Source organism: Bidens hawaiensis, unplaced genomic scaffold, assembly GCF_021521415.1.
Source record: "Bidens hawaiensis isolate Kalapana, Puna unplaced genomic scaffold, B.hawaiensis_p1.1 tig00015874_1, whole genome shotgun sequence".
NCBI lineage: Eukaryota > Viridiplantae > Streptophyta > Magnoliopsida > Asterales > Asteraceae > Bidens > Bidens hawaiensis.
This window is the reverse complement of record NW_027492421.1, coordinates 450,968-460,420: the sequence shown is the minus strand read 5'-3', so window position 1 is coordinate 460,420 and position 9,453 is coordinate 450,968. Positions and strand designations below refer to the sequence as shown.

The 9,453-nt window shown below is 42.9% G+C and overlaps 1 pseudogene; it reads left to right on the top strand.

Moving 5' to 3' along the window:
- Positions 1–1,849: 1,849 nt before the first annotated feature.
- On the top strand, positions 1,850–1,950 carry LOC143549961 (small nucleolar RNA R71; annotated as a pseudogene).
- The last annotated feature ends 7,503 nt before the right edge of the window (positions 1,951–9,453 follow it).

Genomic DNA, 9,453 nt, shown 5'->3' with positions numbered 1-9,453 from the left:
CCTGTTCAGAATCATCACAAATACATGCTTCCGTACAATCCTCGTCATATTCATGAGGATGACACTGATCCACCACATCTGTCAAAAAAAATTCTTCACCACTCCAAAAATAAGCAACATTAGTAAAAACATTTAAATGCATTTTCCGGTTGCCAAAAGCCATGTCAACGGTACCATATCTACAATCAATGATTGCAAAACCAAGATAACATTTTGTTGTTATCTTGGTTTTGTTGACTTGAGTCGTGTTCAAGAATGGTCGCCCCAAGATAACATTTTGTTGTTGACTTGAGTCACTAGATGAATAATCCAAAACCAAAAAATCCATAGGATAATAAAAATCCTCTACCTTCACAATACGTCCCGTACGATTCCACGGGGAAGTTTATGAGATAAATCTGCCAATACAACCGTGGTCTCCACATGTTTCAAAGGACCAAAGTCGTATTGGTCATATAAACCCCCCGGGAGAATGCTCACTCCGGCCCAAAGATCCAGTAACGCCCTAGACATTTGAAAATCACCCACTTGAATATTAATTAAGGGTGTTCCCAGATCTTGAAGCTTAGGAGGGATGTCTCCTTTTAAAACCGCACTTACCCGTTTGGTTAAATCCACCTGTTTAAGCACTTTTTTTTGCCTCTTTTGAGTGCATAACTCTTTCAAAAATTTTGCATAAGCGGGCACTAGTTTTATTGCTTCAAGTAAAGGTAAATTCACTTTAACCTGTTTAAACACTTCCCACATCTCCTCCTTTTGAGGACCCCGTTTAAAAATTACATTTTTCTTGCCTGGGTCAAGCAAAGCCGAAGGAAATGGAACTACATTTCATTCCACTTCCTTGTTTTTATCATCCAGAATTGTGGCTTGACCCGAAGCTTGCAACGGTTTCTCAAAAGTGACATGTTTAGTGGGTTTATTGGTTTCAACTTCTTCATCCTCACTTTCCTTACCCGTAATATCCTCCACTTCACCCTCAACCAAACCGGGTGATAAATCAACCTTATGCTCTTTACCACTTCTCAACACACTAACATGATTAATAGGAACATTACGAGATGAGTTATGAGAAGGATTAACCTTGGTGTCACTTGGCAATTGACCTTTGTTTTTCTTCAATTCTGCCACTTCGGTTGCAAGTTGACCCATTTGTGTGGTCAATGATTGGATGGCCTTGTCACGAACTTCATCCTTTTGCATTCGGGCTTCATCAAGTTGATTCCTTTTCTGCATGTCTTGTTGTATCAACTTTAACGTGTCCATCACTTCATTCCCACTTGATGAACTTTGACTTGAAGACCCGCTTTGACCACCACTCGTTCCTTGAAGTTGACCTTGACTTCCTTGATTGAAGTATTGTTGACAAGGAAGAAAGTGGGTTTGAGAAGTCCCTTGGAAATTAGGATTGAGTTGAGTTGATTGATTTCCATATCGGAAATTTGGATGATTTCTCAACTCGGGGTAGTAAGTGTTTGAGTTCATGTTGTAATTCCGATTAACACCTCCTTGACCTTGAATTGCGTTCACTTCTTCAACTTACCCTTCCACACCAGGACACGTATCACTAGCATGTCCCAACTCGTTACAACTTGTGCACACATCATACACTTGATTAGAACTTTGAGGTGCTTCATTGTTAACCGCATGCACTTGTGGTCTTGTGATAGCCGGCCTTGCTCTTCTTACGGTTTGAGCCTTTCTCTTTGATGTGACCGACATTCGTTCCAAGAATGCCCAATCATCTTGTTCATAATTGGTACCGAATGTACCATTTGTGATTGACATCAAGTCCTTCTCATCTTCCGCATTCAACCCCTCATGAAAAGCATTCAACAATTCCCAAAGAGCTATACCATGATGAGGACAATTCTTGATCATCATATTAAACCTCTCGAATGCTTCGTGAAAAATTTCACCCGATTGTTGTTGGAAAGATCTCAAACTTCGTCTCGCAACATTAGTCTTTTGGGCCGTATAAAACTCTTCTAAAAACCTTTTTTGCATCTCGGCCCAAGTGTAAATCGATGCGGATGGCAATGTGTTGAACCATCTCTTCGCCTTATCCTCCAACGAAAATTGAAACAACACCAACTTAACCTAATCCGGTGAGAAACCTTGACCCCCAAACGTGTTGCAAATAGAGTCATATGCCTCCAAATGAAAATAAGGTTCTTCCGTTGCTAGTCCCTTATACTTGGTAAACTTTAGAGTGCATTGGTTCTCACCTCAAACGTTCTTTCATTTTGGTTTTGAGGAATAACCACCGGAGATGGGTTATTAGTGATTACCGGTCTAAAGTGAGCTTCAATTCCCCTTACCATCTCTCTTTCATGACGTTTTGGTACCCTCAATGGTACTCTCGGTTGGCCCATTTGCTGATAAACGGGCCGTTGTTGCACATTTTGTTAAAATTGCGGTTGGGGATTTAGTTGTTGATATTGTGGTTGTTGTGGAACTTGTTGCAATGGTTGTGGTTGTTCTTGAATAATTGGAGGTCCACCCCATTGTTGCATTTGTTGTTGTGGTTGAAGTTTGGGTCCATACCCAAATTGCCATTGAACCCTCAATTGACTCCCATCAACTCAACTTGCATATCCTTCTTCAAACTCTTCATACCCTTCATTGCCATCACCATACCGTGGCCCACCAAACAAATGCGGGCCCGATCTCTGACCCGGTGAAGTATGGGTTATGGGTGGGTCTTGAGGAAACGTGTATGGTTGTTGACTATAAAGTGGGTGTTATTGAGAGTGAAAAGGTGACTGTTGTGATGAATTTAAGGATTGTCCTTGTGTAGGCATAAAACTTGTCAAGGGTGGAAGGTTAACTGATGGCTGGAAACTGAACACGATTGAAGTAGGTACACTTGTAGAGATTGTAGTAGTATGGGTTCAGTGGATGTTGGGAATACGAGGGGTGGATTTTCTGAGTTTATGGGTGGTGGCATTAGTGGTACGGATTGACTTGAACTCAAGATTGTTGTGTCGGTTGTTTGGCTTTGTGTGCTTGGAGACCCAATAATCTTATTCTCCCTTTGAAGAATCCGATTCTGATAAAAAGTTCGCTCGATTTCAGGATCAAAAGCTAACGGTGATGAAAACCGAGAGCTTCTTGTATGCATATACCTGTAAGTACCTACACACTAACACAACCCGCGTAAAACTGACAATAACAATTAAACAAAAAATACAAAAATAACACACGTTGCGCACTACTCCCCGGCAACGACGCCAAAATTTGACACGAGGTCGAAGACTCGCGCAAAAATAAACCGAATACTACTAATAGATAGTGGAAAATGGGTATCAAACACAAGGAGTTTGTGAAACATGTGTTAATAAGTAGCTTACAACTTAAACTAATATAAATGTAAATGACAAAAAATTAATTCTCTAGTTGGTTTTGATTTGATTTTATAAACTAAATAAATTAAACGAAAATTGTAAACAATTGATTAAATGAGCATTTCTCTCGGGGTTCGGGTTATCACTCAACACTTATGTTAACATTCAATGGATAAACCATACTATCTTGGTTTTGTGTAGATATAATTGTTTGTGATTGATCAAGAACTAAATACTCGGATTCCTAAAACGCGAGGTTGTTACTTGGTAATCAATCAATATGTTTAACCCTAATTCCTTCCACTCAGTCTCAATTGTCAACGACATCAAGAACATATAGATTGCAATTAGGTTTAAACGATATGGACAATTTACAAACAATCACATAAACATCATGATTATGCTAACATAAACAATTAGACAATCAATCCAGTATCAAGAACAATTAACAAGAAGTGCATTGTAATTAACCTTACACCCAATAGAAACTCCAAGAAATTAGCCAATCATGGTTTGAGAAATTACCATCACATCAATTGTAATCAACATACGAATCAAAAACCTCAAAAATAATGTTTGCAAACACCAAAAATCGTTGTCTAGCCTCTCCTCCTCGTCCAGAAATGTTTATAAGTGAAAAGATAATGCCCATGAGAGCCAAAATGGCCTATTAAATATCAAGCCGTCCATCAGTTACAGTCGGACCGTGGTCCACGGTCCAGACCGTGGGCCATGGTCCAGGCCACGGTTGCCTCCTTCCCCCACGGTACGGTATGATCTGCTTCTTTTGTTCCAGGTTGTCCATGGCCCACGGTGTTGATCGTGGACCACGGTGGATCATCTTTAAGTTTTCTTATTTTCTTCATATCTCTTTCGCTCCAGCTCCGTTTTCTTCACCGTTTTCGCCAATGATCTCGTAACGTCCTCCTTTTCGCTCCTCAAACCTGCAATTACACAATATCGTGTAGTAATCGAAATCCTTGTAATTAAACATAAACGCACATGATTTAACTATAATCACTACACTTAAGGGTGGCTCTACAATCCACCCGTCAGTGGCGGGGCACCGGGTCACCCGAGTCCACGTGGACGGAGGAAGTGGGGTCAAGGTCATTTACGAGCACTGTTTTGCAAGACTCCAGAAAGAGGTACGGGACCGATTGGAAAAAGATGTATGCCCCTGGTGGGTTTCTCGGGAGAGGTAGTTAAGCTTTTGGGTTCCATAACCCTCCCTTTTAGTTGAAAGAAGGAAGAAAGAATCGGACCGTTCAGCTTCGATTCTCAGTAGTTAAGGCTCCTTCAAAGTACAATATCTTATTGGGACGTCCTGGCATGAGAGCTATCCGAGCCATTGCGTTCACAGCGCGTGTGTGTATAAAGTTCCCAACCCCAGAAGGTATAGCAATAATACGGTCCTCAGCCGAGATTGTAGCCAGTGTGAACCCGGAAGGAAAAACGAAAAAGAAACACGTAGGGACAGAGGAGTGGCTCCTGAATGGGGAATTCCCCGAACAAACAGTCAAGATAGGGACCTCGCTAACTGATAAAGGGAAGGCAGGGTTGAAGGAACTACTATTAAGGAACGTAGATGTATTCGCATGGAGGCACGAAGACATGACGGGGATTCCCCGGAACCAAGTTCAACACACCCTCAAGGAATTCCATTGGATGGAACCTATCAAGCAAAAGAAAAGAAGTTTGGGCCCGAAAAAAGTTAAGTTGTACTAGAAGAAACCTGGAAGTTGTTGCAAGCCGGAATAATCAGGAAGGTAAAATACCTCCCCCCCCAGTGGATATCCAACCCAGTGATGATAGCCAAGCCTGACAATAGTTGGCGAATGTGTATCGACTTCAAGGATCTGAACAAGGCCTGTCCAAAATATACATATCCACTCCCTGATGTGGAAAAGAAAATAGAGTCTTTGGTAGAGTATCCTTTAAGGTGCTTCTTGGACGCCTATAAGGGATACCATCAAGTACAGATGGACCCCAAAGATGAAGAGAAGACAGCTTTCTATACTGACGAGGGAACCTTTTGTTACACCAAGATGCCATTTGGTATGAAAAACGAAAGAGCCGCATACCAGCGTTTTATGGACCAACTTTTTTAAGAACAAGGGGATAGAAACGTTGAAATCTATGTGGATGATCTGGTCGTCAAAAGCAAACATGAAGAGGGAATGCTAAGGGACATCAGGGAAACATTCCAAACCTTGACAAGGGCCAATATGAAACTGAATCCGGGAAAATGCTCTTTCAGGGTGGAAGAGGGAAAGTTCTTAGGGGTATTGGTAACAAAGGGGGGAATTCGAGCAAATCCGAAGAAGGTGGAGGCGTTGATCCAAATGTAGTCTCCAAAGAGCCTCAAAGAACTACAAAGGCTCAATGGAAGACTTGTAGCTCTAAATAGGTTTCTTTCGAAAATAGCAGACCCTACCTTTCATGGCTGTCTTGAGAAGAAGTACGAAGAAGAGCAAGTTCTGCTGGGATCGGGAGGCAGAGGAAGCCTTCCAAGACCTGAAGAAACACCTATGCAACCTCCCTATGATTGCAACCCCTCAATCGGGAGAGACATTGATACTATACCTCTCCCAAACGTCAAAAACAATAAGCTCCGTGCCGATGGAAAGGGGAGAGACACAGGTACCCATTTATTTCATTAGTCGTACATTGAAGGGGTCAGAAGAAAGATATTTTCCGGTGGAAAAACTGGTATTGGCCTTGATCTACATAGCAAGGAAACTCCGGAGATACTTCCAGGCATATGTTGTGCGAATACTCATTGAATAACCTCTACAACAAGTATTGTCGAAGCCCGAAGTCTCAGGTAGATTGACAAAGTGGGAAGTGGAATTGGGGGATCATACACTCGAGTATCGACCAAGGACAGCCATCAAGGGGCAGTTCCTAGCCGATTTCTTGGTTGAAACATAAGGGGGGAGGATAACGAAAAGGGGGAAGAACCTGATGCAGGGGGTAAGGGGAAAACAAAGGAAAGGGAAGAGGAACCTTGGTGGAAACTATACACCGGCGGGGCCTTCAATGAAGAGGGAAGTAGGTCAGGACTAATTTTGGTAAGCCCTGAAGGGATAGAGCTAACTTACGCGATACGGTTGAATTTTCCAAGCAGGAACAATGAAGCAGAGTATGAGGCACTTCTGGCTGGCCTCAGAATCGCCAAAGGAATAAGGGTAAGAAAAGTGCAAGCTCATGTTGACTCCCTTCTGGTAGCCAACCAGGTGGGAGGGACCTACGATGCTAGGGACCCAAAAATGAATGAATACTTGAAAGTAACTCAAGAAATGATGAAGGAATTCGAAGAAGCAGAAGTGATACACATTCCCAGGGGATCAAATAAAAAAGCAGATGCTTTGAGCAAGCTGGTTGCGGTAGCTTTTGATCATTTGGCAAAAGAAGTAAAAGTAGAAACCATCCAACAACCATCGGTAACGGAAGCCACAGTAACCTATGTGGAAACCCAAGGAGACAGTTGGATGACTCCCCTCATCGGATACCTACAGGAGGGGAAGGTGCCAGAAAATGAAGAAGAAGAAAGGAAGCTAAGGGTCAAAGCGTTAGAATATGAAATGATTGAAGGAGGTTTATACAAGAAGTCCTATTTAGGGCCCTCCCTAAAGTGCATTGACGAAGGGGAGATAGAATACGTGGTAAGGGAGATACATGAAGGGATTTGTGGGATGCATATGGGAGCTAAAATGGTAGTGGCACGAGCAACGAGGGCTGGATACTATTGGCCAGCGATAAAAGTGCGACAACTGCCAAATACACGCCCTAGTGGGAAGGAAACCAAAGTCAAGACTGATACCGGTAAGCTCTTCGTGGCCTTTCCAAAAATGGGGATAGACATAGTGGGACCTTCCCCGGAAGGAACGGGGAAGCTAAAATTTTTAGTAGTGGCAATTAATTACTTCACAAAATGGGTGGAAGCCAAGCCGCTACGAATTATCACAAGGGAACAAATCAAGAGGTTCATGTGGGAAAACATTATCTGTAGATTTGGGTTACCATATGCCATAATCATTGACAACGGGAAGCAGTTTGCCAACAACCCATTCCGAGAATGGTGCCTACAATTGAAGATCAAGCAAACGTTTACGTCAGTGGCCCATCCCCAAGCCAACGGCCAAGTAGAAAGGGCAAATCGAAGCGTGGTAGAGGGAAATAAAGCAAGACTGGGTAGAGAAAAGGGATCGTGGGTGGAAGAGTTGCCTCACGTCTTGTGGGCACATAGAACAATGCCTAAAACAAGCAATGGGAAAACACCTTTTAGCCTAATGTACAGGACGGAGGCTATGATACCTGCAGAGATTGGGGCACCAACCTGACAAACTTTGCGAGGAGAAAGGGGAGATGAGGAAGATTTGCGGTTGAATCTGAATTTAGCAGAAGAAAGAAGGGAGGAAGCGGCAAGAAGGGAGGTGGAGTACAAAAAAAAGATTGAAAAGTACTATAATGCAAGAGTTAGAGAAGTCAAATTTAAAAAGGGGGATTGGTGTTAAGAGAAAACGAGGCGAGTAGGAAGGAAGATCAAGTGAAATTAGGGCCCTATCAACTTATTCAGGCAGGAGACAAAGGGGCCTACCGATTGGCAGATTTGGTAGGGAAGGAGATTCCCAGGACTTGGAACTCCATGCAACTTCAAAAGTATTACGCCTAAAGGCACCAGCAAAGGAGCCGGGGATTAAACAAAATAAGGGACCTCTCTGCCAGGAAAGACAAGAAAGTCTAAACTGTATTTTTGTAACCATGACGTAAACATGATCCTAATGCAAGAAAGTATTTTGTAAAACTGTATGTGTAAGAAAATGAGTTCGTCTCATAAAGGAGCAATAAGTATAACACACGAGTCCGTCTTGTAAATACAAATGCAACGCTCTCCAAAAGGGGAAGGCCTCGCCGGTAGACTACATGGTTAACCAACAATCAAACATAAACATTAAAGCGCTAAGGCAAGCAACAAGCTTTATCATCCATATCTAAGTACAAACACAAACAAAGTTCAAATTTGCCCATACAAAGGCAAATAACAGTACCATTGTCTAAAAACATCCATCAAACAAACCAACACAAAGCATAATTGTCCAAAACAAACCACAAAACACAAGCTATGGCAAAGGAGAGGGGGGATCAACAACTGAGGCAAGGGTTTGGATATCCTCAACGGAAATCTCAGGGTTCGACGATACTTGTGTGATAATGGGAGGGACATGAGAGGTAAGGGCCACAAAAGCCTCCTGGGCCTCCGCCTCTACAGTAGGGGAAAACGAAGGAGCTTCCTGCAGAGAAATCCCATGAGAAGAATGTTCGTAGCCCGCTCGAAGCCCATGCTAAAACCCAGAGGCAAATACTGCCCGGTTCAGATTATCTCGAATCTCTATAGTCTCCCTGCAACCCAAGGCCATGCCATACACCTGCTTGAAACCTTTAGAAACAATCCACTTCCGATCATCCTCGTGCGTCGAAACGACCCCCTGCAAGCGGGAACGTTCTCCTCTCAGCCAGTCAACCTCTTTAGACAAGCCATCAACCTTTTGTTCCTCTTGACTTTTGGCAACCTCTAGCTGCTCCATAGCAGATTTGTGCTCGGAACATTCACGATCAAGCAAATTCTCCAACTCATGAATCCTCACAAGAGGGGGAGTCTCTTCAAGCTGCATTAAGCACACAAGGCAAAGCTATAGAAAAAATAATAACAAACAGAGAGAGAAAGAAGAAGGAAAAACAAACCATTGAAATCTTGGCCTGAGCATCGAGAAGGGAAGATTGGACAACTTCAAAATCAGCAACTTTTTCCTGGGCAAGCTGGAGATTAGCAGTCAACTCAGAAACCTGCTTCTTTGAGGACTCCAGTGTAGCCTTCAGCCCAGGAACCTCCAAACTTAGCTCCTCGACCAAGGTAATTCTCTTTCGCATCTCCCCGACCCGTCGAATATAACCTTCAACGAACTTCTTCAAGCTCGCAACCTCCTCCAGACTATTATGATACGCAACATTGATGTCCATAAACCCTTGACGAAGGGAGGAACCCAGCACTAAGGTATGGTAAAGGTAAGTACCAAACTCCCAACCAAGACATCCGGTAGCATGG